We start from the raw sequence: 18241 nt of genomic DNA, 5'->3' as shown, positions 1-18241 counted from the left end.
AGGAGAGCGGCGGCCACCGTCCTGCAGCAGTCTGCGAGCTTCGCACACAAGCCGGCTTCTTCGCGGCTTCGTTCTTCGCCTCTCGCAAGCTACCGCGATCTCCGGCTGCCGGAGGCGAAGAAGCGGCTACTTCGCGCACAGATCACTGGAGCGGCAGCGGTGCGCTCCGAAGCGCCGCTTCTGCCGAAAGACGCCGGCAAGCGGCACTTGCTTTCGGCCAGCTGCGGAGCTCCGTATTCTGCCTCTCTAGTCGCCTACATCTTAGCGAAAAGCTTTTCCGCTCCAGTTCTCAAGGAGAAAGTGTACCAGCACTGCTCACTCAGCCCGACCTTGCCAGGAAATGAGATTTGCTGCACATTCCAAGGACACTGCATTTTCCTGGGCAAGCTGCAACCTGCTGGCAGATGGCCGTGCTCTCTGCCCACTCCTGCCCAGTTCTTGGTACTAGCGGGCACCTTGCAGCCTGGCGAAGGCAAGAAACCTGGAGAGCTGTCACAGAGCAGAAGGGCAGATGAGATGCTGAAAAGCAGCAAAGCTGAACTGCCTGCCTCAACTTCAGCAGTGTGTAATTGACTGAAGGCGAAAAACCAAGCAGCAGAGCAGCGGGCTTCTGTGCGCATTGAAGGCAAATGCAAGAATCCAGCAGCTGCTCCTCGCCGAGCAAAGTCAACTGCCTAGGTTCTTGCTTCTTGACCAACTCACAGTTGCCCTTCTTTTCAGCAGCTGCCACCGTGTTCTCTGCATCTCGGAGCCTCTGGGGAGCAGCAAGAATTTCCAAGGTGGGATGCATGAAAACTAAAATAAAAACTCAGGAAGGTTGTCCTGGAACACCTCCCATTGGCATGCCAGAAGTGAATTCAAGAGGCAGGAGAGCGGCAGCCACCGTCCTGCAGCTGTCTGCGAGTTTCGCACACAAGCCGGCTTCTTCGCGGCTTCGTTCTTCGCCTCTCGCAAGCTACCGCGATCTCCGGCTGCCGGAGCCGAAGAAGCGGCTACTTCGCGCACAGATCACTGGAGCGGCAGCGGTGCGCTCCGAAGCGCCGCTTCTGCCGAAAGACGCCGGGAAGCGGCACTTGCTTTCGGCCAGCTGCGGAGCTGCGTATTCTGCCTCTCTAGTCGCCTACTTCTTAGCGAAAAGCTTTTCCGCTCCAGTTCTCAAGGAGAAAGTGTACCAGCACTGCTCACTTAGCCCGACCTTGCCAGGAAATAAGATTTGCTGCACATTCCAAGGACACTTCATTTTCCAGGGCAAGCTGCAACCTGCTGGCAGATGGCCGTGCTCTCTGCCCACTCCTGCCCAGTTCTTGCTACTAGCGGGCACGTTGCAGCCTGGCGAAGGCAAGAAACCTGGAGAGCTGTCACAGAGCAGAAGGGCAGATGAGATGCTGAAAAGCAGCAAAGCTGAACTGCCTGCCTCAACTTCAGCAGTGTGTAATTGACTGAAGGCGAAAAACCAAGCAGCAGAGCAGCGGGCTTCTGTGCGCACTGAAGGCAAATGCAAGAATCCAGCAGCTGCTCCTCGCCGAGCACAGTCAACTGCCTAGGTTCTTGCTTCTTGACCAACTCACAGTTGCCCTTCTTTTCAGCAGCTGCCACCGTGTTCTCTGCATCTCGGAGCCTCTGGGGAGCAGCAAGAATTTCCAAGGTGGGATGCATGAAAACTAAAATAAACACTCAGGAAGGTTGTCCTGGAACACCTCCCATTGGCATGCCAAGAGTGAATTCAAGAGGCAGGAGAGCGGCAGCCACCGTCCTGCAGCTGTCTGCGAGTTTCGCACACAAGCCGGCTTCTTCGCGGCTTCGTTCTTCGCCTCTCGCAAGCTACCGCGATCTCCGGCTGCCGGAGGCCAAGAAGCGGCTACTTCGCGCACAGATCACTGGAGCGGCAGCGGTGCGCTCCGAAGCGCCGCTTCTGCCGAAAGACGCCGGGAAGCGGCACTTGCTTTCGGCCAGCTGCGGAGCTGCTTATTCTGCCTCTCTAGTCGCCTACTTCTTAGCGAAAAGCTTTTCCGCTCCAGTTCTCAAGGAGAAAGTGTACCAGCACTGCTCACTTAGCCCGACCTTGCCAGGAAATAAGATTTGCTGCACATTCCAAGGACACTTCATTTTCCAGGGCAAGCTGCAACCTGCTGGCAGATGGCCGTGCTCTCTGCCCACTCCTGCCCAGTTCTTGCTACTAGCGGGCACGTTGCAGCCTGGCGAAGGCAAGAAACCTGGAGAGCTGTTACAGAGCAGAAGGGCAGCTGAGATGCTGAAAAGCAGCAAAGCTGAACAGCCTGCCTCAACTTCAGCAGTGTGTAATTGACTGAAGGCGAAAAACCAAGCAGCAGAGCAGCGGGCTTCTGTGCGCACTGAAGGCAATTGCAAGCAATCCAGCAGCTGCTCCTTGCCAAGCACAGTCAGCTGCCTATGTTCTTGCTTCTTGACCAACTCACAGTTGCCCTTCTTTTCAGCAGCTGCCACCGTGTTCTCTGCATCTCGGAGCCTCTGGGGAGCAGCAGGACTTTCCAAGGTGGGATGCATGACGACTATGTCAAAACCCAGGAAAGTTGTCCCGGAACACCTCCCATTGGCATTGCAGAGGTGAATTCAAGAGGCAGGAGAGCGGCGGCCACCGTCCTGCAGCAGTCTGCGAGCTTCGCACACAAGCCGGCTTCTTCGCGGCTTCGTTCTTCGCCTCTTGTTAGTTACCGCGACCTCCGGCTGCCGGAGGCGAAGAAGCGGCTACTTCGCGCACAGATCACTGGAGCGGCAGCGGTGCGCTCCGAAGCGCCGCTTCTGCCGAAAGACGCCGGGAAGCGGCACTTGCTTTCGGCCAGCTGCGGAGCTGCGTATTCTGCCTCTCTAGTCGCCTACTTCTTAGCGAAAAGCTTTTCCGCTCCAGTTCTCAAGGAGAAAGTGTACCAGCACTGCTCACTTAGCCCGACCTTGCCAGGAAATAAGATTTGCTGCACATTCCAAGGACACTTCATTTTCCAGGGCAAGCTGCAACCTGCTGGCAGATGGCCGTGCTCTCTGCCCACTCCTGCCCAGTTCTTGCTACTAGCGGGCACGTTGCAGCCTGGCGAAGGCAAGAAACCTGGAGAGCTGTTACAGAGCAGAAGGGCAGCTGAGATGCTGAAAAGCAGAAAAGCTGAACAGCCTGCCTCAACTTCAGCAGTGTGTAATTGACTGAAGGCGAAAAACCAAGCAGCAGAGCAGCGGGCTTCTGTGCGCACTGAAGGCAATTGCAAGCAATCCAGCAGCTGCTCCTTGCCAAGCACAGTCAGCTGCCTATGTTCTTGCTTCTTGACCAACTCACAGTTGCCCTTCTTTTCAGCAGCTGCCACCGTGTTCTCTGCATCTCGGAGCCTCTGGGGAGCAGCAGGACTTTCCAAGGTGGGATGCATGACGACTATGTTAAAACCCAGGAAAGTTGTCCCGGAACACCTCCCATTGGCATTGCAGAGGTGAATTCAAGAGGCAGGAGAGCGGCGGCCACCGTCCTGCAGCAGTCTGCGAGCTTCGCACACAAGCCGGCTTCTTCGCGGCTTCGTTCTTCGCCTCTCGCAAGCTACCGCGATCTCCGGCTGCCGGAGGCGAAGAAGCGGCTACTTCGCGCACAGATCACTGGAGCGGCAGCGGTGCGCTCCGAAGCGCCGCTTCTGCCGAAAGACGCCGGGAAGCGGCACTTGCTTTCGGCCAGCTGCGGAGCTGCGTATTCTGCCTCTCTAGTCGCCTACTTCTTAGCGAAAAGCTTTTCCGCTCCAGTTCTCAAGGAGAAAGTGTACCAGCACTGCTCACTTAGCCCGACCTTGCCAGGAAATAAGATTTGCTGCACATTCCAAGGACACTTCATTTTCCAGGGCAAGCTGCAACCTGCTGGCAGATGGCCGTGCTCTCTGCCCACTCCTGCCCAGTTCTTGCTACTAGCGGGCACGTTGCAGCCTGGCGAAGGCAAGAAACCTGGAGAGCTGTTACAGAGCAGAAGGGCAGCTGAGATGCTGAAAAGCAGAAAAGCTGAACAGCCTGCCTCAACTTCAGCAGTGTGTAATTGACTGAAGGCGAAAAACCAAGCAGCAGAGCAGCGGGCTTCTGTGCGCACTGAAGGCAATTGCAAGCAATCCAGCAGCTGCTCCTTGCCAAGCACAGTCAGCTGCCTATGTTCTTGCTTCTTGACCAACTCACAGTTGCCCTTCTTTTCAGCAGCTGCCACCGTGTTCTCTGCATCTCGGAGCCTCTGGGGAGCAGCAGGACTTTCCAAGGTGGGATGCATGACGACTATGTTAAAACCCAGGAAAGTTGTCCCGGAACACCTCCCATTGGCATTGCAGAGGTGAATTCAAGAGGCAGGAGAGCGGCGGCCACCGTCCTGCAGCAGTCTGCGAGCTTCGCACACAAGCCGGCTTCTTCGCGGCTTCGTTCTTCGCCTCTCGCAAGCTAAAAACTCAGGAAGGTTGTCCTGGAACACCTCCCATTGGCATGCCAAGAGTGAATTCAAGAGGCAGGAGAGCGGCAGCCACCGTCCTGCAGCTGTCTGCGAGTTTCGCACACAAGCCGGCTTCTTCGCGGCTTCGTTCTTCGCCTCTCGCAAGCTACCGCGATCTCCGGCTGCCGGAGGCCAAGAAGCGGCTACTTCGCGCACAGATCACTGGAGCGGCAGCGGTGCGCTCCGAAGCGCCGCTTCTGCCGAAAGACGCCGGGAAGCGGCACTTGCTTTCGGCCAGCTGCGGAGCTGCTTATTCTGCCTCTCTAGTCGCCTACTTCTTAGCGAAAAGCTTTTCCGCTCCAGTTCTCAAGGAGAAAGTGTACCAGCACTGCTCACTTAGCCCGACCTTGCCAGGAAATAAGATTTGCTGCACATTCCAAGGACACTTCATTTTCCAGGGCAAGCTGCAACCTGCTGGCAGATGGCCGTGCTCTCTGCCCACTCCTGCCCAGTTCTTGCTACTAGCGGGCACGTTGCAGCCTGGCGAAGGCAAGAAACCTGGAGAGCTGTTACAGAGCAGAAGGGCAGCTGAGATGCTGAAAAGCAGCAAAGCTGAACTGCCTGCCTCAACTTCAGCAGTGTGTAATTGACTGAAGGCGAAAAACCAAGCAGCAGAGCAGCGGGCTTCTGTGCGCACTGAAGGCAATTGCAAGCAATCCAGCAGCTGCTCCTTGCCAAGCACAGTCAGCTGCCTATGTTCTTGCTTCTTGACCAACTCACAGTTGCCCTTCTTTTCAGCAGCTGCCACCGTGTTCTCTGCATCTCGGAGCCTCTGGGGAGCAGCAGGACTTTCCAAGGTGGGATGCATGACGACTATGTCAAAACCCAGGAAAGTTGTCCTGGAACACCTCCCATTGGCATGCCAAGAGTGAATTCAAGAGGCAGGAGAGCAGCAGCCACCGTCCTGCAGCAGTCTGCGAGCTTCGCACACAAGCCGGCTTCTTCGCGGCTTCGTTCTTCGCCTTTTGCAAGCTACCGCGATCTCCGGCTGCCGGAGCCGAAGAAGCGGCTACTTCGCGCACAGATCACTGGAGCGGCAGCGGTGCGCTCCGAAGCGCCGCTTCTGCCGAAAGACGCCGGCAAGCGGCACTTGCTTTCGGCCAGCTGCGGAGCTCCGTATTCTGCCTCTCTAGTCGCCTACATCTTAGCGCAAAGCTTTTCCGCTCCAGTTCTCAAGGAGAAAGTGTACCAGCACTGCTCACTTAGCCCGACCTTGCCAGGAAATGAGATTTGCTGCACATTCCAAGGACACTGCATTTTCCTGGGCAAGCTGCAACCTGCCGGCAGATGGCCGTGCTCTCTGCCCACTCCTGCCCAGTTCTTGGTACTAGCGGGCACGTTGCAGCCTGGCGAAGGCAAGAAACCTGGAGAGCTGTCACAGAGCAGAAGGGCAGCTGAGATGCTGAAAAGCAGCAAAGCTGAACTGCCTGCCTCAACTTCAGCAATGTGCAATTGACTGAAGGCGAAAAACCAAGCAGCAGAGCAGCGGGCTTCTGTGCGCACTGAAGGCAATTGCAAGAATCCAGCAGCTGCTCCTCGCCAAGCACAGTCAACTGCCTAGGTTCTTGCTTCTTGACCAACTCACAGTTGCCCTTCTTTTCAGCAGCTGCCATCGTGTTCTCTGCATCTCGGAGCCTCAGGGGAGCAACAAGAATTTCCAAGGTGGGATGCATGAAAACTAAAATAAAAACTCAGGAAGGTTGTCCTGGAATACCTCCCATTGGCATGCCAAGAGTGAATTCAAGAGGCAGGAGAGCACCAGCCACCGTCCTGAGCAGTCTGCGAGCTTCGCACACAAGCCGGCTTCTTCGCGGCTTCGTTCTTCGCCTTTTGCAAGCTACCGCGATCTCCGGCTGCCGGAGGCCAAGAAGCGGCTACTTCGCGCACAGATCACTGGAGCGGCAGCGGTGCGCTCCGAAGCGCCGCTTCTGCCGAAAGACGCCGGGAAGCGGCACTTGCTTTCGGCCAGCTGCGGAGCTGCGTATTCTGCCTCTCTAGTCGCCTACTTCTTAGCGAAAAGCTTTTCCGCTCCAGTTCTCAAGGAGAAAGTGTACCAGCACTGCTCACTTAGCCCGACCTTGCCAGGAAATAAGATTTGCTGCACATTCCATGGACACTTCATTTTCCAGGGCAAGCTGCAACCTGCTGGCAGATGGCCGTGCTCTCTGCCCACTCCTGCCCAGTTCTTGCTACTAGCGGGCACGTTGCAGCCTGGCGAAGGCAAGAAACCTGGAGAGCTGTTACAGAGCAGAAGGGCAGCTGAGATGCTGAAAAGCAGCAAAGCTGAACAGCCTGCCTCAACTTCAGCAGTGTGTAATTGACTGAAGGCGAAAAACCAAGCAGCAGAGCAGCGGGCTTCTGTGCGCACTGAAGGCAATTGCAAGCAATCCAGCAGCTGCTCCTTGCCAAGCACAGTCAGCTGCCTATGTTCTTGCTTCTTGACCAACTCACAGTTGCCCTTCTTTTCAGCAGCTGCCACCGTGTTCTCTGCATCTCGGAGCCTCAGGGGAGCAGCAAGAATTTCCAAGGTGGGATGCATGAAAACTAAAATAAAAACTCAGGAAGGTTGTCCTGGAACACCTCCCATTGGCATGCCAGAAGTGAATTCAAGAGGCAGGAGAGCGGCAGCCACCGTCCTGCAGCTGTCTGCGAGTTTCGCACACAAGCCGGCTTCTTCGCGGCTTCGTTCTTCGCCTCTCGCAAGCTACCGCGATCTCCGGCTGCCGGAGCCGAAGAAGCGGCTACTTCGCGCACAGATCACTGGAGCGGCAGCGGTGCGCTCCGAAGCGCCGCTTCTGCCGAAAGACGCCGGGAAGCGGCACTTGCTTTCGGCCAGCTGCGGAGCTGCGTATTCTGCCTCTCTAGTCGCCTACTTCTTAGCGAAAAGCTTTTCCGCTCCAGTTCTCAAGGAGAAAGTGTACCAGCACTGCTCACTTAGCCCGACCTTGCCAGGAAATAAGATTTGCTGCACATTCCAAGGACACTGCATTTTCCTGGGCAAGCTGCAACCTGCCGGCAGATGGCCGTGCTCTCTGCCCACTCCTGCCCACTTCTTGGTACTAGCGGGCACGTTGCAGCCTGGCGAAGGCAAGAAACCTGGAGAGCTGTTACAGAGCAGAAGGGCAGCTGAGATGCTGAAAAGCAGCAAAGCTGAACTGCCTGCCTCAACTTCAGCAGTGTGTAATTGACTGAAGGCGAAACACGAAGCAGCAGAGCAGCGGGCTTCTGTGCGCACTGAAGGCAATTGCAAGCAATCCAGCAGCTGCTCCTTGCCAAGCACAGTCAGCTGCCTATGTTCTTGCTTCTTGACCAACTCACAGTTGCCCTTCTTTTCAGCAGCTGCCACCGTGTTCTCTGCATCTCGGAGCCTCAGGGGAGCAGCAGGACTTTCCAAGGTGGCATGCATGACGACTATGTCAAAACCCAGGAAAGTTGTCCTGGAACACCTTCCATTGGCATGCCAAGAGTGAATTCAAGAGGCAGGAGAGCGGCAGCCACCGTCCTGCAGCTGTCTGCGAGCTTCGCACACAAGCCGGCTTCTTCGCGGCTTCGTTCTTCGCCTCTTGCAAGCTACCGCGATCTCCGGCTGCCGGAGGCGAAGAAGCGGCTACTTCGCGCACAGATCACTGGAGCGGCAGCGGTGCGCTCCGAAGCGCCGCTTCTGCCGAAAGACGCCGGGAAGCGGCACTTGCTTTCGGCCAGCTGCGGAGCTCCGTATTCTGCCTCTCTAGTCGCCTACATCTTAGCGAAAAGCTTTTCCGCTCCAGTTCTCAAGGAGAAAGTGTACCAGCACTGCTCACTTAGCCCGACCTTGCCAGGAAATAAGATTTGCTGCACATTCCAAGGACACTGCATTTTCCTGGGCAAGCTGCAACCTGCTGGCAGATGGCCGTGCTCTCTGCCCACTCCTGCCCAGTTCTTGCTACTAGCGGGCACGTTGCAGCCTGGCGAAGGCAAGAAACCTCTGAAACCATACGCGGAAGAAATCAATGGACTCCATAACCTGGGGTAGTTATGAAGTGGGTATGTATGTCAGCGCCCGGCACAAGTGAGATAGCTCTCCAAAACTTGTGCCCCGAGCCTCAGTCTGACCCACACTTTTATTCTTAAAGACGTTCCATATGCAATACATTGCACAACTTTTTCATGTGTATTCAACCCCTGGCCCCGCCTGTCCTCGCTTCTCATGCGAAGTAAGTCCACGCCCTTCTGGGCATGCGTGGTTTGCTGTGGTGGTCGTACGGGGGTCTCTTGGTGGTCCTGAGGCTGAAGATTGTGGTCTTCCTCATGATTGAACTTTTGAACTTTTCCTCTCTGCGCGTGCGCTTTTGGTCCTTTGGCGCTTATCTGAGTACGTCTGTCAGTCTTGATAGGCTTGGAGACAGAGGAGCTTCTTTATCTGGGTTCTTTCCTTCTTCTGGTATTGTTCTTTATGCAAGAAGCTTCAGAAATTTGCAATTTCCTTTGCCCTTTGTATTAGGCAGAGGTTTCTTAAGCAAAAGGTTGAAAATTCAACAGATAACTCTACAAGCTAAATTAGAAATGCTTAATTCATTTTGTTAACCTAACTCTAAAAATCTCTGCTTCAGTCCCCCCTTTTCTTAAAATAGAGTAAATTCTTTTACTACAGGGGTCTTGATTTAAATTCTGATCTACTATCATGACCGTCCTCTTTCAGTAAGATTCTATGAGTTCTAGAGAGTGATGTCAGACTGGCCATGTGTTTTAACATCCTCGAATTCTACATGAGTGTTAAAGTAGACATCATTAAACTTACAGTAACTAAAATTAATAGAATTGTAATTGGGTGACATAAAGTGTTCTAAACAGTGTATTTCACTAGTTATGACTTGTGTTTATTAGCTAGTGATTGGTGCTGGATACACCAAGTTAAGAGACTTAACATACAGGAGGTTAGTGACATGTCTTGGCTAGACATTCTCTTTCGCACCCCATATGGTTTTTCATAAAGCAATTCAAAGTGGTTTAGCTTTTCTTTAGTCTTGGGTTTGGTTCGGATCTGCAGTAGTGCTAATGGGAGGGATTGAGTCCATGACAAATTAGCTTCTTGTCCCAATTGGACAATTTGTTGTTTGATCAAATGATTCATTTTTTTTACCTGACCACTTGATTGTGGGTTATATGGGGTGTGAAGTTCTCAGTCTATGTTCAAGTATTGGCTAACTTGTTGCACGAATTTTACAATAAAATGTGGTCCTCTATTTGAGGAGATTGTGGCCAGGACTCTAAAGCGTGGTATGTTTTCTTGTACCAATACCTTAGTTACTTCTTGAGCTTTAGAAGTCCTGGTGGGGAATGCTTCTGGCCATCCTGAAAGGTATCTGTTAGCACCAGGAAAAACTTATACCCCCCTTTTCTTGGCAATTCTGTACAATCAATCTGCCATTGCTGCTCCGGCCCATGACCCTTCCTAATCTGGCTAAGCTTTGGTTTGGGAGTATTTTTGGGGTTGGTCTGGAGGCAAAGGTCACATTGTCGAGTTGTAAATGTCTAGTTATGCTAGAGCATCAATACCCCAATGGTTTTCTGGTGTTCTTCCTTTATTAGGGACCATCATAAATAGGAGGGTAGAACTAATTTTCCTTCTATGGTGGCCCATCCCTCTTGGTTATAGTCTCCTTTTTGCTCATAGATTAATTTTTTTTCTAGTTTGTTGTATCTTGGCTTACCTTTAGGGGAAATTTGCCCGTCTTGCTGCTTCTTTTGCTTCCCTGTCTGCCAGCTCGTTTCCTTCTTCCAATTCTGAGTTGATCTTCTGATGTGCCTTAATGTGCATGATCGCTACTTTCTCTGGCAACTGGACTGCTTCTAGAAGTCGCAGTACTTCTGATGCATCTTTAATATTTTTCCCTTGAGAGTTCAGCAGTCCTCTCTCTTTCTAAATGGCTCTGTGAGCATGCACTACTCCAAATGCATACTTCGAGTCCGTGTATATGTTTATTTCTTTCCCTCTTGCCAATTCTAGGGCCCGCGTTAGAGCAATTATCTCGGCCTTCTGTGCAGAGGTATTTGTTGGCAGGGGCCCAGATGATATTACTTCCTTGCACGTTGGAACTGCCTACCCGGCGTGCCGTTTTCCACTGATGATATAACTGCTTCCATCAGTAAACGAGACTTCTGCATTCTCGAGAGGGGTGTCCTTCAAGTCAGGGCAGCTGGAGTAGGTGGCTTCAATGGTCTCCAGGCAGTCATGTTCCACTGGTTCCCCTTGGTTTCTACTGAGGAAGGAGGCTGGATTGACAATGTTAGCCACTACTATCTCTACATCGTCTTGCTCCGCTATGATAGCTTGGTATCTCAGGAGCCGTTGTGGGGAAAGCCAATGCCCACCTTTTACCTCTAGCACTGCAGACACTGTGTGAGACACTAGCACAGTTCTTTTCTGGCCTAGGGTGAATTTGTGTGCCTCTTGGATGTTCAGTACGACTGCTGCAACAGCTCTGAGGCACCCAGGCCACCCTTTAGCTGCTGTATCCAATTGCTTAGAGAAGTAAGCCACTGCTCTCCGATATGGGCCGAGGTCCTGTGCTAGTATTCCTAAGGCGATTCCTTGCTTCTCATGGGAGAATAAAAGGAAAGGCTTACTCACGTCCGGCAATCTCAGGGCTGGAGCTGACATGAGGGCTTTTTTCAGCTGGTTGAAAGCTTGCGTAGCTTCCTTTGTCTCTTGGATGTTCCTGCTTTCAGTTGCAATCAGTTCATAGAAGGGCTTAACAAACAGTCCATAGTTATAGATCCATAACCTGCACCACCCTGTCATCCTCAGGAAAGTTCGTAGTTCCTTTACAGTCTGAGGTTTTGGGCTCTGGCATATTGCCTCCTTCCGGCTTTGGCCCAAGGTACGTTGTCTAGCACTGACTTCCTAACCCAGATAAGTTACTTTCTGTTTTACTACTTGGGCTTTTTTCTTTGATACTCGGTACCCTTGGAGCCCCAAAAAGTTCAAGAGGCTTATCGTCCAGGCCGTGCATGCTTCCCTTGTCCGTGTGGCTATCAGGATGTCATCTACGTACTCTAGCAACTTCCCTTCCTCTGGAGGGGCTTCTCAGGTCTCTAATTCTTTTGCAAGTTGTTCTCCAAACAAAGTGGGTGAGTTTTTGAATCCTTGTGGGAGTCTGGTCCATGTCAGTTGAGTTCTTGGCCCGCTCTTAGGATTTTCCCATTCAAATGCAAAAATTTTCTGGCTTCGTGGATAGGAAGGCAAAAGAAGGCATCTTTTCAATCTAAAACGGTAAACCAAGTTAGCTCGGCTGTTAAGCAAGTTAATAATGTGTAGGGATTGGCCACCACAGGATACAGATCCTCAGTGACCTTGTTTATGGCCCGCAGATCCTGTACTAACCGGTATGACCCATCAGGTTTACCAACTGGTAGGATAGGGGTATTAACACTTACATAACATAAGTTGGAACAAGGTATTATAGACAATATCATGGTCATCAATGGAAGCAATATTTGATTGAACTTTTTCAGTTCTGAGGGTTCGTAACTTGTGTTTGTCGGTGACAGCAGGGAAGCACAGTGAGGCTGCTTAACAGGGCAGGATGCATACATATACTTTCCTTCGTCTACATTCACTTAACTTTATTTTACTTACTCTTACACATAACAAAACAACCACAACAACAAGGTACCTTTTCTTTTTCAACACACCTATTACACTTGTAGGTGTCCCTGGCTAGTCCCAGTGTTCTTGGATACCCCTCAATCTAGCTGTGTGGTTCCCAACTCTAGATCCTGTCAGACTTCTCTTCAAACTGGCAAAATTTTTACTCAATCTTGGGTGCTCTCAACAACCCAGCAAACTTAATTCTGGGTGCTCTTGGAATGTTAATCCCTCAACCCAGCAGGTTTGACTTAACCCTGGATGCTCTTGGAACATTAATCCCTCAATCCAGCAGGTTTGAATCAACCCTGGATGCTCTTGGAATATTAATCCCTCAGTCCAGCAGGTTTGATCTTGGATGTTCTTGGGCATTCTTATCCCTCAATCCAGCAGAATTTTTAGGGGCCCCTCCTACACATTTTACCTTTTATTTTTCCCCAATAGATTATGCCAAGAAAACCCTCTTTTTACCTTTTAATTCATTTTTTTTTCTAATTAATTACCTTTTACTCCCCCCCCCCCCCCCCCACTAAGGGGTCCCACTCTTTCTCTGAGACCCAGTCCCAGGGGGGGTTCTCTCACTCTTTTTATTACTCGCTTCGTCTCTTTACTGGCCGCTTTTCTCGCGAAAAAGACGGAAACGCAGCATGGGAGACTGCCGCTCATGCTTAGCAGGTCTGGGGTAACCAGCCCGCCTCTGTCACGATCCGCTTCTTGCGGGGTGTCGTGATGGTTCTTTTCACCGATCCCAAAAGTCCAACAAAGGCAAACAACAAGGGACTATTGGTTAATCACAACAAATGCACCTTTAGTAGGGGCCAAAACAGTAAACGCGATCGTGGGGATCTGAAAGGAGATAAAAGGTTAGAGAGAGAAGAGGGATATGGGAATAGCTACCAACACAGGCGAGATCCTCAGTGCTCCGGACGATGGGGATCCGTCTGTCGTGTCGGGGGAGTCTTCGAAGTTCTGGTCGACTCGGGGCTCCAATTATAGTCCACAGAGGAGAGAGGGGGGGAACAAGTGTAATAATGAAAGTCCATTGTAATCGCCCCGAGGGAACGGGTGAGTCCACAGAAACCACCAAAGCAAGATGAATCCAATGAAGAATAAGTCCATTTGAATCACTGAAGGGAAACAGGTCATGTCATTAGTGGTCAGAGCACCAATTTCCCCTCCTCCCTATAGCAGGGGTCTCAGTCTCAGTCCTTGGGAGGAGGGTTCTCATTCTTTCTTTGTCACAGTGGTAACGAGGCAGATGAGGGGTCTTCAATGAAGGACCGCGAGAGTCACCCCAAAAGTTCATTGGGCTTAAGAACGGAGATTAGAAGCAGGCCGCGCATCAGGCTGTCCCGTGCTGGCTCCATGTCAGGTCTTTGCCAAGTCCTTGCCAACTCCTTGCCAAGTTCTTACCAGGCCTTGTTGGGAACAGCCAGCATGACGGTTCAGTGGTTCCACCTGTGCTGTGTCCTGTTCTAAGCCGGAACTACAGTGGGGGAAGGGATTCTTTCTTGTGGCAATCGGAAGGCAGAATGGAAAATGAGGGGCTTCAGACGGGCTCTTACACCACCCCGTGACTGACGATTGCCCTCGAAAGATCTTCATCAGCAGGATTCCATGGTGTCGTCTTGGAGTCTTCAGGACTCGTCAAGTGTTGGCAGCACGTCCCAGGGAAAAGAGAAGAGGAAAAGGGAAAGAAAGAGAAAACAGGAAAACTAAAACAATCACAACATATTAGTAATCACAACAAATTAGAATTAAACAATAAGCAAAATACAATTAGTAAATCAATAATAGTTATTTAAATAATAATCAATATGAATCAATTAAACAATAAATTGATCAAATAATAAACCAGTATCATCAATATTAAACAGTAAAGTAATAAACCTAGTATAATCGATATTACTCAGTACAATTTTATAAACAATAAACAAAAATAATTAAAACAGCGATTAGAACAAATCATAAAAGAAAATGATGTAAAACATATCTTCTAACCTTATCATCTTCTTGTGTCTACTGTCCTGGGAACATCTCTAGTGTAAAGGATGTCGGCCAAGTGGTGTGCATTAATTATAGATGTTAATTTTGTTCATCGTTTCATCATTCTCCAATTTACAATAAGCAAGATTACTGATAAAACAAAACCAATCATAACTAAAATCAGAAGAACAACAATGGGATGACACAATTTCTTCAGGATACCGGTGGCGGTGGGTGACCACCCGAAAAGGGTATCCCACCACTTGTGCTCGGCATCACTTTTCACCCTTTCTACAACACGATGTATTTCTTGCACATGATGATGAACAGTTACCAGAGTTTTCTGTCCATTCCCCTTGATTTTTCCTAGGATCTCTATTAGATCTTGATGAAGTAATAATTGCTTTACCAGAGTAAGGTTCATCCCAATGGGAGTAGGCAGTAGCTTGTGAATCAACGTGAGATTGGATTCTAAAAGTTCATGTGAAGTAACTGGAGCTACAAAAGAAAAATCACATCCTGCAATTTTAGTAAAGTTGCAAGCACAAAAATTTGAATGATTTTTAGTAGCTACTACTGTACTTTCTATAAACACAGTATCCCAAGCGGTTCTGAAGCAGGCACACCCATTGTCTGTAGATACAAGGACTGTTTCAGAAGTCTCGTTAGGATGAATATCAAAATGACAGCTATTTTGTTCTGTGTCCAGACAAATATCTTGAGCTACAATTGCATTACCTTCACAGATAAACCCTAGTTGTTCTCAGATGGTACAGGACTCTAAATTGACAGTTTGCCATTTGTCATCAATTTGACGGGCCCATTCTCTATGTTCAGAAGGATAGAAAGTGGGTCCATCATGATTTAATCCTAGTGCAATGATAGGGAATATCAAATGCACCCAGGCATTTCTTATGGTCAACGCAAATGCTGTGGCTGTGTTTGTGTTAGGGTCATAGGTAAAATTCACTAAATTCCACCAGGATTGGAAATCTCTTTCAAAGTCAGTGGCACTGTCCCAGACTATTTTCCTAATTTCAGTAGGAAAAGTGCCTTCTTCACCTTCTCTTATAATTGAGGCAGCAACTGACTGCATCCATCATTGAGCCTGGATACAGCTAAGAGCTAAGGAAACGTTGCTTTGTGTGGCATTAAGTGCATCAATTATCAATTTGCTATTATTTACATTTATCTTTTCCCAATTTGCTAGAATGTTTGATAGCAACCACTGATGTGTTCCCAAGGCTGATAAGGACGATTGCAGTGGTTGTTGTATTTTGGTTAAATCTTTAGTTGTGGAAGCCAATTTATTCATTCATACTTCTGAATCAATACTATTTAGGATTCCCAATCCTGTTCCCACAAGACCAGTTGTGTCTCTTGGCAGCCGGTTTTTAGGAGGCTTCCACTGTCGCAGCCAGGTTGTCCAAGCCTGAAAAGAGGTCTGCAAAAAGGGTGAACAAGCTGGTTGTATTTCTCAGATATTGTTTTGCATCAGCAATTTGACTTGTTTAAGAGACCATAACAGATTAAACAATATCTGTTGTTGGCCAGTTTTCCTGATTCTATATGGTCCAATTTCAAAAATTTTCGGGCTAAGTGTAACCAGTGGTTGGGTGGTAGGTGTCACAACATTAACATCAAGTCCTACTCCAGTATTTGAATCAATACTTTCAACTTAAAAAACAAAAACAAAAACAAAACAAAACAAAAAAAAGTGCTTCAGTATTTTTGGACCAAAACCAAACTACTTCTACAGTTTGTGTTCATGTGAAATTGTGCCAACAATCCTGTACCCTTGGGTGCGTACAAACCTTTTTGTGCTTAAAGAGATCCTTTCACTTTTTCTGCATGCTACCACAATTATTTCAGACCACGGTCACTCAGCTGGTTTCTGGCCATGGGGTTGTGGTAGGATGCAGAAAAGTATTACCAGTTTTATCATGGATTAGGTGGTCTTCATGTCCCTCGGAGTTCTTCTGAAAAAGTAAACACAACAGGATTCTGCCGCCGAGAGGCAGAAAAGTTAGAATGATGGAATTATCCAGCATGTATTTGTCCAATGCTCTTTCCCTAGAGCACCAGAGGATTCCCATACCTATTTCTTCAGAGGGGGTTTTAGCACAAGTGCTACTAGTCCTATAGTAAGAGAGGTCCACCAGAACAGGTTGGCCAGGGTCATGAGCTGGATTATTAGGATCATTTGGTACAGAGCATAGGAGTCAGTGTAGATGCAGACCAAAGAGGAATTGTGTGCTTCTTGTTGAAAAATACTCCAGACAGCTATCAGCTCCCCACTGTGTGTACTACCTTCTCCCTCTGTAATCATTTGCTCACCAGAGGAAAAGTGGAGGGCTTCTGCCCTAGATTTCCATCCTTTTCCTTCCCCTTTAGCAAAAGCATCAGTAAACCAAGAGTTTGCTGATTGTTCGGGGCAGAAAGGAGGGGTTACTTTGATTACAGAGGCAGGTTTGTCCAAGCTCTCAGTTTCTTGGATTGCTAAAGTTTTTACAGCTCCTTCTGTCATTGAGAAGAAGTTACAGTAATGTTCAACCTGAGCATACCACTTTCTCACTGAGGCCCTCTAGGCCACCCCGTCAGGAGGGGGAGTCCCACTAGTGACTGTCTTAATAACCTTGAAGGGGCCTCTCAATACAATTGGTTGTTTTTGTGCAATTTTTTCTACTTCTATGAAAGCTAAGATAACCATCAACAATCCTTTTTCCCAGGTAGTGTATCTTTTCTCAGCATCTTTGGAACCACGGGAATCAAAACCAACAGGTCTTGTCGGACCCTCAGGACCCCGCTGCCATATGTGTACTGACAGCCCTGAGGAGGCAAATCCCCGTTCCACCTGGAAAGGATCTGTAGGATGGATAGGGCCCAGTGCTTGATGAGCTGTTGCTTCAAAAATCAGCAATTGCAATGCTGACTCCTGAGAAAGACTCCAATCCCATTTCACCCCTTTCCTCAACAAGTCATAAAGGGGAACAAATGGGTCGTTCCGGTTACTAGGAAATCTATCTGGTCTTTCTACAGGAGATACAGCTGCTATCGTTTTTGGAAGGAGAATTGCTGTAGGTTTGAGTGATTCTGGAAGCCCACAAATTCAAGGGGTCATTATCTTGGGCTTCACAGGTAATTGCATCAGGGATTCAAAGCCAGGAATTCATTTCTTTTGGTGAGTCATTTGCAGGCAAGCAGCTTTGTGCACATTTTCCAAGAGCTGGTCGGGGGTACTAATTCTAGCTATGGGATCTCCCCTTTCCAAGGGGCTTGTTCCCCCGGCCCAAAAAGCTGCACGCTGTGTCAGGGACCATGTGTCACCTTTCTCTCCTGTTGTTAAGAAGACACCATGTCCCCAATACCCACTGGCTTCCTGTTCAGTGAATTGAATTTGATCACCACCAGTGAGGGACACCCGGAAAACATATTCTGTTTCTGATTCATGTGGAGGGTGTCCATATTCCCTTTTAAGCTTAGCTAGCTCGGTGGCAGTGTTTAGTTGTGATGGTATGTGTTTGGTTGTGATGTGAGGTTCCAGATCATCATCACTGAGATAGTTCTACTCTGTTTTAATCAAGGGTCTCAAGTGATGGCAGCAATGTTCCCCACAATTACTTGCTGCTTCAAGTTCTTGATGAGGATAGATTTGTTTAATGTGAGGAGTTTCCTTCTCCTCAAGCTCTGTAGAGGAATCAGCATGATGTGATTTGTTAATATGTTCCTCTCTTAAGGCAGCTCGCAATGCATAGATCACATTTTTTGCTTCATAGAACTGGTTTTGCAAAATTTCAACTAGATTTTGAAGGGAGTCTATTATAGCATGTTCCTCACTTCTTCGCTCGAAGCCATTTTCTATAGCTGCCGTAAGACAAGCTCCCAAAACTGAGCAGAAGATAGTTTTATTTTTGCCCAGTTTGAATTTTGTTTCATGTTGTAATGAACACACTCTATCAATAACATTTTCTAAGTTCAACCAATTACTCTGTGCCCATTTTTCTCCTTCTGTAGAAGGTCTGGCATTGTGTTTGGCTAGTAGTGCATAAAATTCAGCTTTAATTTCAAGGCTAAGATTGTCACTCATTTTGTGAAGGGACCAAAACCACGACAGGGAGCTACAAACTTAAGTTCCACAAAACTACACAGCCCTCGCTGTG

This window comes from Vidua macroura, chromosome 8 (assembly GCF_024509145.1).
Source record: "Vidua macroura isolate BioBank_ID:100142 chromosome 8, ASM2450914v1, whole genome shotgun sequence".
In the NCBI taxonomy this organism is placed as follows: Eukaryota; Metazoa; Chordata; class Aves; order Passeriformes; family Viduidae; genus Vidua; species Vidua macroura.
Note: the sequence above shows the minus strand (reverse complement) of the source record.